The sequence below is a fragment of the Maylandia zebra genome, linkage group LG23 (assembly GCF_041146795.1).
Source record: "Maylandia zebra isolate NMK-2024a linkage group LG23, Mzebra_GT3a, whole genome shotgun sequence".
In the NCBI taxonomy this organism is placed as follows: domain Eukaryota; kingdom Metazoa; phylum Chordata; class Actinopteri; order Cichliformes; family Cichlidae; genus Maylandia; species Maylandia zebra.
In genome coordinates, this window is record NC_135188.1 from 35,844,981 (window position 1) to 35,858,691 (window position 13,711).

Sequence of the window (13,711 nt, forward strand, 5' to 3'; positions counted from 1 at the left end):
ACTTCCGGAGCTCATGAATAATTTATTAGGGGTCATAAATCAATTAGGGGGGCTATAAATCACTCAGTTTGACATAAGGGGTATAATATCACTCTCTAACATGATTCACTCTATCCATGCTACGTTGATTTCTGCTCCCTCATCTGAAACTTCCACACCTGCTCTTGCATCTGCTCCAAAAAACACCACCTACCACATCTCCGGTGTTTCAGGATCTGACCTCTCCAACCCGGCAGCCTTTTGGGAGGGAGTTGGATCACTGTGGGGGATTTCTGTTCCAGTGCTCCATGGTATGCGGCCATAATATTTTTTCCAAAACATCCTGTTTGGTAGTATTTCTCCATAGTAATTCAGTAGAAACCTACAGATTTGATCATTTCACTGATGAGCTTATGAAAACTTTGATCACCCACTCCAAGTGTCAGATCCTGCTAAGCACTTGTTGAATTTAAAACAACTTGTTAAGTGCTGGAGAAGGGGGAAAAATGGAAGAAAGAAAGTGCCAAGGTTATTTTCTCTAATATTATTTTCTCTAATATTTTTCCATAGCACCATGACCTCAGCCACCACTGGTACCCTTTAACCTCCGAAAACAATGAATTTCCAGATTTAGTTGTTTTGTTTTTTTTACCTGTTTTTTGTTTCTGAGAAAAATTAGATTGACATATGAGGACGTGTTTAAAATTTCGATAGAACAGTGGCAGTATGATGTCCTCGTAAGTATATATCAGGACCTTGTAGAACAGAATTTATTATTTTGGTCTAGACATCCCAAAATGTGATATCCACATATGTGGACGCCAGGTCATAGGAGGTTAAAATTTCATTCAGTGACATCATCACTCAGCTTCGTCCATTTATGCTCGCTGCTACAGTGCAGGTACCCATTGCAGCTCTGAGCTTCATTACTGATATATCATTAAAATGGTGGTAAGAACTATTAATTTTGTTATCCCCCCCAGTTATAATCAGGCTATTGTTGTTGCCATTTAAATTAAAAAACAGTTGTCTCTAAAACCAGAGCTTCATCATGAGTTTTTTCCTACCATCTAGCGTTGTTTACAGCCAATGCAAACATCTTAAAAGGGCCAAAGGACTGCTTGGAGGCAAACCTACTCAAGCCCACCCACCTTTTGTTTGACTTTTTAAATCCTTTTTTTTTTTATATACTGTTACTGAAAACGTGTAATGTTCATGATAAATATTTCGAACCCTAGCATGAAAGGGATTCTCTTAAGATATATCTCCTGTGTACTGCATCTTTGATATATTTGCTCAGTTCAAAGGAAAAATTCAAATACCCCTTTAGCCAAAAGGAGTCCAGAAGTTGAAGATGTCCAGGAAAATCGCAGTAAGACACAGGAGCCTTTCACCACACAAAATCATGAAATGACATGTTTTTTGCCTGGTCCATGTGCCTCTTTCCTGTTAACAAAGAGCTGATTTGCTCATTAAGATGCTTAGTCGGGCTCTCTTTTCTGTAAAACTCACAGCATGCTCTGTACACAATAAGTCAATAAGGTACCATCCCTCAGTGGCTTACCACACACATTTACAGCTGCTGGGTTCAATAGAAAGTAACTGGAAGCGGTGCTAGATGGCATTATCTCTTTGGTGGAAGACAATATTTTGGCCACATAGATACGTGTGCTTCGAGGAGAAGTATTTATGTTAATCTTTTGCTTTTAATCATTTTCAAGTCCCCAGAGGGCTTCTTTTGAATTTTTTTTTTTGGCACCTTTACTGGGCATCGAGCCCAAGTTCAGGCTTAGAATCAAATCTTTATTGTCCATTTGGAGGAAGCTGGCACTGAAGGTGTACAAGACAATACATAACCACAATGTATTCATTGTTAATTCAGAGTAACAAGAGAGTACTCCAGCATATAGTGGGAAAGCCCTTCAGGAGATGCTGCCAGTGTGCCACCAGCAGACAAAAACAGAAATAAAAACGTTTAAACCTCTGGGCCATGTACTGTACCCTGCAGCCGGAGTGATCTGCATGTCTTTGGACTGTGAGGGAGAAACACCTGGAGGTAATCAAGGTGTTGGTGAGCATCACTGTCCCTCCTGTGAGATCCATTTACAGAGGAAACGGGGGAAGGGGAGCACTGGGTGGGAAGCTGATCTATTACAACTAAGCAAGTGTGACAACCTCACAGGAATTGTCCTTAATTTACACCACAGTGGCTGATCATGGCAGACAGCAACACTGAGACTCTCCATAAGATATGCTTGACATAGACGAGTAAAGTATTCTTTATCACTGGAAAAAGGAAAGAGCTACATTACAGTGCTTCCAGCCCCCCCCCCCCCCCCCCCCCCCCTTCAATCATTTATTTTTCCTCCCTTTGAAAGTGAGAGTGAGCCTTCGAACAAGCACAGCCTCGCAAAACATGAGCTGACCTGACGTATGACCAAATAACGCACGGCAGATTTATGTGCGATGGTGCATTTATAATCATGACGCTGTTCTTTTTTCTATAGTCAGAGCTTCTTTGCCCTCTTTAATCCCCCCACAGAGAAAAATGAAGTTCAGAAGAACCATGTTCTTATTAATATGGAAAGAAAGTACAACAGCTACCTATCTATTCGAATCTACCAACCCAGTTTTCTCCTCTTAATCGAGAAACGTGATCCACACAGGCCAGATGATTTCTTCTTCCACTTCATGTTGCTCATCCTCCTCCTTGTGTTGCTTTTTAGAAGAGCATGACAGGCCCCATCTGTATTACCCAGTTACCCTGTGGGGCTCGATTAAGAAGAAAGGGCTTTTATGCCTGCTTGGCCTGGCTGGCATGACAAATGCATCGCGGATTGTCAACCACAGCAAACACTCTTGTGTGTACATGCAAGCGTGCATATCCCAGCTGACCATTCAACTCCCATATGTTCAGTATCCAAGGAGCACTGCAATGGAAATATGGCAGGCCTCCGTGGGCTGTCAAATGCATTTCCAAGGAGCCTCATCATCATCTGACCTTGAAAATGTGCTTTTAAATAACTGAGTGTGTCCTTTCTCCTAAAAGTGATCCACAATATTTTCTAGCTATTCGCTTGAGGTAACATTTGATGATTTAATTGTCACAGTGCCCTCTGGTGGCTGGAGCAACAACTACAGGAGAAACAAAGCATATGTAGGGAGGTGGTCAGGGTGGATCGGAAGGTCAGCAAAACTTGAAATGTTTCTTATTTTAAGCCAGTGTGTGTGTTATTTTAAATTATTACAATTATTGTCATTATCATTTCCTTTTAAGTATAAGCTGCAAGAAAAGCTTGCATTGATAATCATTTTAAATGAGGTTTAAAATTTCAAAGTAGTCCAGAAACCACGTAAGACCAACAGTTAATTAATCAGTTATAGGTCACCCAGTAAATGCCAATTACAGAGTAGTATGCACACACTGTAATCCATCACTCAATACTCGATGCTGCACTGGAACAGCCCGTGTCATCCACGCCGATCACAGATCATTTCATGCATGACCTCTGTTTCACCATTACTGTGTGAAGCTTTACTGCTAACATTACCTTTAGCTTGGGTTCAAATGGGCAATTTATGTCAGTGAAACAACAAAAAAATAAACTGAATATATTTCCAGCAAAGTTTTTACTTTTTACTGCATACCGTGAAGATAGTTTTCTAAAACTTAACTAGTTTTAATAAATAGAATCTCAATTATTAGTTGTTCAAATTTGAAAGGCTTCAGCTAATTATCTAGTCCAGATGTAATATGGAAATCATTAATGCTCTTATTTAGAGTAAAGATTAGTAACTATCAAATCAACCTGTCTTGCATTTTCTACTCTGTGCCCCTATCATTTTTAAAACTACACATGAGTGTTCTTTAAAAAAAAAAAAAAACTAATACAATAGTGAAACGTGTAATTTGAATATAAAAATAAATCGCTGTTTGTACATTTCTGCTTTGACGTTTGTAATGATCTTTTATTGTTAGTGTAATATATAGCCACACTCGTCATAATGGAACTCATGTAAATAAGAGGTGACAAGAGGAGTATTTGTGTCAGCCCTGTGGTGTCAGCTCCTTTGTGGTAATCATAACTAGGCCACGTAGTCCTTGTTGGTAGAATCTCAAAACACCCTTTTGGCATTACAGATTGACTGAAGCGTGTCAACACAAGGGCAGACGTTGCAGAGGTTACCTTTTGCTTTTTCTTTCTCCACTTTGGAGCAAAGCATGTTGATTAGAAAACAAAGTGTAATCAGCAGAAAAGAACACTTTACCTTTTGAGGTACATCTTGGAAGATTAACAAGCTTACACGAGAATCTATCCTGTAAGTATACGCTGTAGCGAAACAGTAGTTCTAGTGAAACAAAACCCTGTTAAGAACAGTGGCCAAGGTGGTTGTTTTTACATGTGACATTAGAGGAATGGAATCTAATCAATTCTAATCAGTTTAGTTCATATTTATTTATATAGCACCAAATCACAAAAACAATATAAAGTTGCCTTGGTTTGCCCTGAGTGCTTGCTAACTTTTACAGTACTTCAGCCTGCAAATTTTAGAGCCATGTTTAATAACTACTTGTTATAAAAAAAATAATGGTCACTTAATTCAGATGGGGTGGCTACAGTGTAAATAACCCCACTGGAAACTTGGAAGCCAAGGTTAATGTTAAGTTTAACTTTTTAACTATTTATGTTTATGTTCACTGTACTTTTACTGTGGTTAGTTGTTTGGCTAGGTTCAGGCACAAAACTACTTTGTTAGGTCTGGGAAACGATAGCAGATTGGGTTAAAATACAACAGCAGTGAGGCTGTTCTCAGAATTGCTGTAACACATTAGTGATGGGATTTCCGGCTCTTTTTAGAGAACTGGCTCTTTCGACTCCCAACTGGCTCTTCAGGTTGTTTTGTTGCTTTAATTAACTTATTATTAACAATAATATAAAATTATGCACAAAAGGAATTACTAATGTAGAAAAAAACCAAACCTGTGGTTTTATTTATATATGTTTATATATAAATATATACGGTGGCCCCTAGAGACAAAGCACTACAAACTCCAAAAAGCACATTTCTAGCGTTAACTGAACTTCCAAAACAGCTACCTAGTTCACTTAAATTACATAATTGAAAGCATATGTGTATTGTTTGTGTATTTATACACAGGCACTCATATATATTCAAATAATTTAAACAAATGTTCATTTACCTGTTACTACCTCACACCAAATCCGGTCATTGGTACTTCCTGGCTTGTGTAGCCACTAGGTAACAAAAGCCTAACACTGCCCCTAGCATCCTGGAGCACTTCTGTTGTGTTTTGTACGTTCTATGGAGTTTTTAATTGTTTTGGAGTTTGTACGTCCTTTGTCTCTACGGGCCACCGTCAATATACTTTTATTTATTCACTCCACATAAAATGTAATAAATAAATCATATAATACAAAAACCAACTATTTACATTTTAACTTTTAACTATTTAAATTTTCAGCTTTTTCCTTACAAATTTAAAGTGAAACAACACAAAACACTGCAAATCACAACACAATTAAATATAAATATGAAAAAATATGAAAACAAAAAGAAGATGCACATTCTCTGTCATATGGGCCTGCATGAATAAATCCTTTATCATCCGCAACTGAAAATAGTTGTGGATGATTACTATACTTTTCTAATGTGACGTTGAGTCCCTGGCTCTCTTTCTCTCTCTCTCTCCCTCCCGCTCTGGTCCTGTGCTACTGCAAGTGTAACTACCGCCCCTCCCCCCTCTTCCCAGCGTAAAGCACAAGGCTCGCGTGCGGAGTGAAGCGGAAAAATAGTGCGAGAGAGAGGGTGAGAGAAAGAAAACAAAAACAAAAGCTCACGGCTCGCGTTGTTCACTTCAAAGATCCGGCTCTACGAGTCGTTTCGTTCGTGACCGACACATCACTATAACACATGCATTACCAATACTAATCAAACCCTTGTGGGTATCTTTCAGATCCCAGCAGCTTTGAAACAACAAACTGGGATTGAGGACTGGCTCTGAGAACAATCAAAAAATACAAACTAAAATATAATAAAAAATAAAACCATATAAATGTCATCAAAATGAAACCTTATCTATTGTTGTTAGAATTAAAAAAAATGACACAAACTGTTAGTGTTCTTCCCACTGCTTTTTATTAGTAAACTATTTAGTAAAGTTTAGTCCTCAGTTTTCAGTTTATTAGTGTATGAGTAATGGTTATTACAAAGGGTTACAGACAGATGGTTCATCTGATCATGTGTGGTGTGTTTTTTTTGAAACCGTATGCCCTTTTTACAAACAGTTTCCAAGGACATCTTTCCAGATGGTACTGGACTGAACCATCTGGGAAGATGATGCTGTCAGAGGAGGACTGAAGTAACAATTTTTGGAGTTTGACTCCCAGTATGTGTTGATTATGGCTATCACGACATCATATTTTGTGTTTACTGTAACAAAAAGAATTCTCTTAAATGCTAATGAATGTCTGATAACATTTTTTAATGCACTAATGTTGTCAGTCAGCTCTTTTCGGCAAATTAACTCTAAATGGAGTGAAGGGAGGTAGAGAGTCTATATTCATAATTTTACAAAAACTATAACATAAACAAATTTAAAGGGCACACAAGTTAATAGGCATAGCTTTTTAAAAAAAGATTTTACAGTTAATAGACTCTAAGTTTGGTTTGGACATTTCTCAGCAGGAACCCACAATTAAATTACATGTAATGTGCATGTAGTATTAAATCTCAAACTCTCACAGCACCACCTAATATTTGTGTATATAACAGCTGCAGCTCCGATGGAGAAAAAACTTCTTTGGTCTGTCTTTTCCAGCGCTTCTCAGCACCCACACAGCACCGCACCACTCACTGCAAAACAGCAAATCTCAATAACACATACAAAAGCACGCAAAAAAATCTCGATGACCAAAAAATGTCAAACAGGAGCATCAGAAAACAAAAACAGAGCTAAAGGAATTAAGTCATATCGATTTTTTTTTTTTAAAAAAAAGCTCTCTAAACCGAGTCTTAATGAAATGAGTCGAGTCAATTTGTTAGATAATGGATTTATTTACTTAGCACTTGAGCCAAATGTCAGGGCCAACCTCAGCTCTCTCCATTTCAAGTTTTCCTCTGTCTGGATGAGAACAGTTGCGTAACTTGAGAACTAGGAAAAACACACGCGTGCACACCTGTAGGTCTTATTTTTTCAAAAATTATTTGAAATGAAGATTTGCAGTTTTGCTTTTAATTACATCAAGACACATATGCCCAATGACAAACCCAGGTATAGCTTTCCTAACAAGTCAAGTGTCTTAAAAAATATTGTTGACGTAAGTGTGTGGTACCTCTTCTTTTGCATATAGAACAAAGCCCTTCGTCATCAGCCTTTATTCTGAAGCTATATGTCTAGCAACAATCCTAAAGCCAATCCTTGGAGCTCAGCTTAAATAAAGGTGTTTTTAGAGAGGCAGAACATGAAGTTGGAGTCCAGAGGAAAATAAGATTGTCATGATTTTGTTTTAACCCTAACCTCCGATGCTTAGTTTCTCATTTACTGCCAAGTGACGTATTCAACAAAGGTGCCAGGCGTTGAAATGTGCTCACTGGGTGAAAGTAACACCTGTGAGCAGTGGTCAAGATTTTGTGAAGAAATGTGACTAAAGGTGACAATGCCTCAGGGTTTTCATCCTATAACCTATTTATTTACATTTTGGCAAATTTTTAACATGATGCCTCCTCTTACTGGCTGTTCCTGCTGTAACCATGGAAACAGACAGCAGAAACACCTGGATTAAGGTTACAGAGAAGGAAAAAGAAAGAGTTTGATTTTTCCCAGCCGGTTAAAATGGCCTGTAAATGGCCTGTATTTGTATAGCGCTTTACTTAGTCCCTAAGGACCCCAAAGCGCTTTACACTACATTCAGTCATTCACCCATTCACACACACATTCACACACTGGTGATGGCAAGCTACATTGTAGCCACAGCTGCCCTGGGGCACAGTGATTGGCTAGTAAAATGAGCACTGAATGGTTGACTCTTTTAATTTATATCAACACAGACGCGTTGGCCACACCCTGAAACCACTCACCACAGTTTTTAGCTTTGAAATCTGAAAACAGATATCATCAAACTGGTTGTTCCTGATGGGGTTTAAACTCCACCAGTGAGACCATTTTTTGCCTTAAAGAAATTTTTAAATGACTAAAGCGGCTTGCTGCACATGATGAACAGCAGCCATCTGGTTCTTGCAAGCAGGAAGAAGTAGAGTCTAAAAATGATTGCCAAATGCTATTTGACCCACATCTGTAACATTTCAGCAGCTCCCCACTCCAAGGACAAGCTGCAGCGAGCCATCTGCACTGAGAGGGACAGCAGCTGCAATCACCCGACTACTGGGAAACGGTTGTCCTTCATGCACAGGCTGTGTTTATGGCTAAATTCTACCATTCAAATAAAAAAAGAAGGGGAAAAAAGCATCAGTTGACAGTCTCACCTCTGGCAGATACTGTAAGTTCAGAGCAGCTGAGTTATCAAAGATGATGTATAGGATGTGAGTCCTGCCTAATTTGACAGATTTGATGCTCCTTAGAAAGAAGTCTTGTGGGAGATCTGGTTTCTGTGTGTAAATCTGCAAGATACAGATTTAAGCACAGCACTTTTATTGAGTTGGAACCATGTTTTATATGAAAACCTGTCAACACACATAGTTTGACAAATCATTGCAATACCCTATTGAAATAACTTTAATAAAAAAAATTAAGTTCAGTATATTCCAGCTCCTACCTTCCTTTATCTTCACTAAAAAGAAAAAGCTGTACTGATTCGTAGAATTTTAAGAGGAAAAAAAACCCTTGCCCAAAAAAACCAAACAAGCTAACAAACCAAAACTGATGTATCGCACTTAGCTAGTCCTGAAAAATAGCTTCAAAAACTCACTAATGTATTGGACTGTTAGGGTCAGATATGCTATGCGGGGTAAAACAGAGTGTAAACATAATCCTCAAATAGCACTCATATGTGTGGTTAGTTTTACAGGTTATTACACAAGTTGCTGTTTTCTAAACACAGCTGCAGTCAGTTCATTTTAATATCGAGCCCAAACAATAAGACCTGCTTTTCTTCTATGCGCAATTAGCAGTAAATTGCATGTCGCAAACATTAGTTAATCAGTTTGCATGCTTGATTTAAATATTCTCCTCCCTGCATTTTGTATCATGAGAAAAAAAAACCTTTAAGCACTTATTGAACATGGCAAGTTCAATAACCTCTTACATGCAATCTTGTCACAAAGAGTGATTCAGTACTTTTTTAATGCCAAAGCCAGTTTGTGTTACTGTAAATTTGACCATTTGTTGGCTATCTGAACTTCCTAGGCAAAAAGCAAGCACTGGACCAAAGAAGAAAGCATTACATAAATCTGTTATGTGTTGTTTTATGTTTTACATGGACTACATAAGTGAGTCATGATTTAAACGTTGGAAGTGCTGAATTTTGTTAAACCTATGCTGTTTTAATCGTTTTTTACTCAACGGCCATAAAAGTGGAATGGGATATTGTTGTAACCCTGCTAGGCAACATGGACAGCCACTTTCGTGAATGAGATAACAGGACTTCGATATTGATACATTCGGTGTATCTACTGAAAATCTCGGGTAAGTCCAAATCTCAGTGACCTAAACCTCAAGGTCAGAGGTCAAGTTTTCCGAAAATCTTGTGAATGCAATAGCTTGCGAACAAGGCAGTGTAGAATTTTCAAATTGATACCATGTGTCTACTAGAAAGCTGAGTGGTACCATTGGTGCCCTGGGCTAAGCTAAGCTACTTATAACTAGTGGTGGAATCTTCATTTTCTGCATTTGGAGATAAAAGTGTTATCAATCTCCTTAGTTCGAGGTGAAATGTGTACTTCCAAAATACGTTTACCTTAAATAAGCAAGAATTATATATAATGGCTAGAAATATAACAAATACAGCGTATAGCCAGTATCGAAATAAGCAGTAGGAGCCAGTATTAAAACATAATGCTTTTTTGCGAATCAGCACAAAAAATAAAAAATAAAAATATAAAGCCGCAGGCATTGTATTCAAGCCAGCTACCAGACTCGGAGTAAGACCTTGATGTACAAGTAAAGAGAGAGAAGAAAGTCAAAAGACCATTAGAGTTTAAGCAGGCAGAGAATTGATAAAGTGTCCACATGCAAATAACGCTTAGATTTTCTCACTGAATCTGTTTCATAAACTCAGAAACAACTACCTTTAACAAAAAGTGCAAAACCATGCGGCAGACCATTAAACAATGCCTAAATGAGCTATTGTCTTCATATTGTACTGTACTACATTTCTGTGTTTTTCTTTTTGTAAATATGTGACAGAACACAGAAACACAGCCAAAGATGCAACAAAAGTAGGCAAACAATGATGCAATCAAGAACAACCAGAGTTTCCAATATTTCTAGCATTTATCTTACCTTCATTGTCTGCACTATCTCTCAAGACTAAGCCCAGAGAAAGGTAGTTTGAATGTATTTCTGATGTATAACCAGCAATTTAACAACCAACACTCTGTTCTGCCCCAAAATTGTCAAGCAAACCTTCTCAGCAAGCCTCTCTCATCGCAGCCACAACCCTCAGGGGGTGAAGCCTGGCCGGTCAACCTGCGAAATTTGCCCCCATGGAGATGCTGGCAACTTTTCCAACTTTTCCAACTTTTCTTTAGCCTGTGATGGTAATGCTGTGTGAATTGTGACTGATTCACCTGTGTTTTTATTTGAAAGCTCATGTTATTTATGAACATGCTACTTTTTTTTATCTGTTTGCATTGTTATTAAACATAACATTTAAAGAAGAAGTCTGATATTTTTAAGTTAAAAATTCACAGAAAATAAAGGTAGAGAAATGAAATCTGTTAATCTAGAAGGTCTAAAATTTTAGGAAACATAAACAAGTTAAAAAAAAAGTTAAACTTCGCATGCCTCATGCTGTTAAATAAAAGCAAAGCTCCTACACCTCCTTTCTCTTGTCTGATCTCCTATTTACCTTTGTCATCCAGCAGAACTGGGGCTGCACTGGACTCCTAGCTATAAGTACACATTAATGGGGTGATTGTGGCTCAAGAGTTGGGAGTTCGCCTTGGAATCAGAAGGTTGCTGGTTCGAGCGCCGGCTTGGACAGTCTTGGCTGTTGTGTCCTTGGGCAAGACACTTCACCCGTTGCCTACTGGTGGTGGTCAGAGGGCCCGGTGGCGCCAGTGTCCGGCAGCCTCGCCTCTGTCAGTGCGCCCCAGGGTGGCTGTGGCTACAATGTAGCTTGCCATCACCAGTGTGTGAATGTGTGTGTGAATGGGTGGATGACTGGATATGTAAAGTGCTTTGGGGTCCTTAGGGACTAGTAAAGTGCTATATAAATACAGGCCATTTACCATTTAATGAATTTAAAGCAGGGTATTGCTGACACAAATCTTCCAAATATAATTTAAATTGAAGTGTGCAGCTTCATCGACTGACCCTTGGAGAGGCTTGGCTAGCAAACGTCTTACATAAACTCGTTCATTTCAGCAGACAGAGATAAAAGATGACATCAGGTGTTTTGTGGATTGGTAAAAACTCATATATTCCCTTTATGAATGCATAAATAAGGGGTGGGAAAAAAACCTCATTTACTCCCTAATAAAAAGACTTTCCCCTTAGACAGATATCGCCCAGCTTTGTAGGTGTGTGTGCAAGTCCAGTGTAATTGTGTGTGGGTGTGTGGGAGACTGAGCGAGCACACACTGTACTGTGGAGATTGTACTCAGCTCCCTGAACCAAATATTATAGATCTTGGAAGGAAGTGCGGGTGGGGGAAGGGTTCTTCTTTCAGCTTCCTTCAGTTTAATGAGAACCAAGCAAAGGGTAAGATTTTACTGTTTATGAATCGCCACCAGGCAATAGAAAGAAGCATCATACAAAGAAGCGGGTGTTTCGTGAATTAACCCCCAAATTACATTTCTACGAATACCTAAATAATAAAATTCATCTCCTGTTGCTTGTAAATGAGTAGTCTATCATTCATTTATTGCCTTAATTATTTAGTGAATTGAGGTGACTCATAAGCTAGAGTCATTATGACTTTGTTCACACAATTTGAAGATTATGGTGCAAATAGATGCAAATGGAGGGCTTTGTGTCCCCACTCAGGTTAATCCCACGACACACAGAATAAATTTAGAATTATGCTAATAGGCCTTGGACGACAGCCAAAACAGTCTAATGCTATAATCTCCCCTCTTTTTTTGGGGGGGGGGGGGGGTAAGAACACTGGAATATCAGATGTAGTCACAAGTGTACACGCTGTCTTGCTAAACTGACATGAGATCGGTCAAAGAGTTCAGTTCTCAGTAAGCGCCAGCGCAACTTTCCCACGACCAACTTTGTTACTTTAACACGAAGAAGCAAAAACCAGAGATGCTCGTCACAGCTGGAGACACTGTACTGATTTAATTAGACTTTGTGTCCATCAGGTAAACAATGAATTATGCATTACTCGGCTCCCCGCGTGAAAGCACAACAATGGAACATACCGGGAACCAAACAAAAGGAGTGTATGGGATGTGTTTAGCACTTTCAGACTTCCAGAAAAGACAGCGCATGTGTCTCTGGTGAGGTTAAGTGTTTAAAAACATCCAGCTTATTCCTTTAGCTTTACTGAAATCTCATGGAAGATTTAAAATGCCTATATTAAACTGTATCTGTTATATTAACTTACTGTCATAATTAAATGATCATTGTTTAAGTCTTTTGCCTTTCATGATTAAATGCATAACAAATGCAGGTTTTGTGAGGTGGTGCAAACAGCCCTTAACTTTTAGAGGAGACACATTGTGAATTTAGAGAGTTTGAGGTCCCTGTGGTGAGGATGGTTAATGTTATTGATGGCAGCCATGCCGGGCAGCCTTTCACATTAAAACTTTACTGTGCAGCTGTTTTCAGGGAAATTATACGTAACATGGTTGCTTCAAAATAATGAAAGTCTATCACTGAGTCTCAACTTTCCAGATGGCTAGGTTTTGCTGGGTATTTTGATATTTATAGCCTTTTCCTCTATGTTGTCATGGGAATCTATCCTCGTAAAATCTCGATAAAAGGACTAAATAACTATTAAGCTGTAAACTTTACAAACAAGGCCCCACATCTCTCAAGTGAAGAGGACATGTCCACAGTGCTGTTAGATCACATTGTGATGTATAATTTAGAAATGCCCTATATAGACGAAAGTATTGGACCACATAACTTAACTATTTCCCCCTTTGACGTCTGTTAGTTGTTGTCAAATTTAGGTGAGTTTGAATTCAGGTGTTTTCAGTTTCAGTGTCACTGGTGTTTAAATCAAGTACCTAACCATGCATCATTCTAAAGACCTCACTGAATTCGAGCGTAGCACTGTAACAAGTCAGTTTGTAAAATCTCATCTCTTCTAGATATTCCATGATCACTTGTAAGTTGTACACCTTAACCCTAAGTGGAAGTATTTAGCAATCACAGGAACTCAGCCACAAAGTGGCAGATCGAGTAAAGTTACAGAGTGGAATCATTGAGTGTTCAGGCGCATAGTGCATAAAAGTCTCCACCACTCTGCTGACTCAGTCATTACAGAGATCCAAACCACCTCTGGTATTAAGATCGACATTAAACCAGAAGCTTCGTAGCACAGATTTACTTTCCGAGCAGCTCCTGTAAGGGGGA

At 38.7% G+C, this 13,711-nt stretch overlaps 1 protein-coding gene across 2 annotated transcripts in view; it reads right to left on the reverse strand.

Moving 5' to 3' along the window:
- Positions 1 to 13,711, reverse strand: part of LOC101487169 (gamma-aminobutyric acid receptor subunit gamma-3) — a 198,703-nt gene that overhangs the window by 148,945 nt on the left and 36,047 nt on the right. The gene's annotated exons all lie outside the window — the stretch shown is intronic.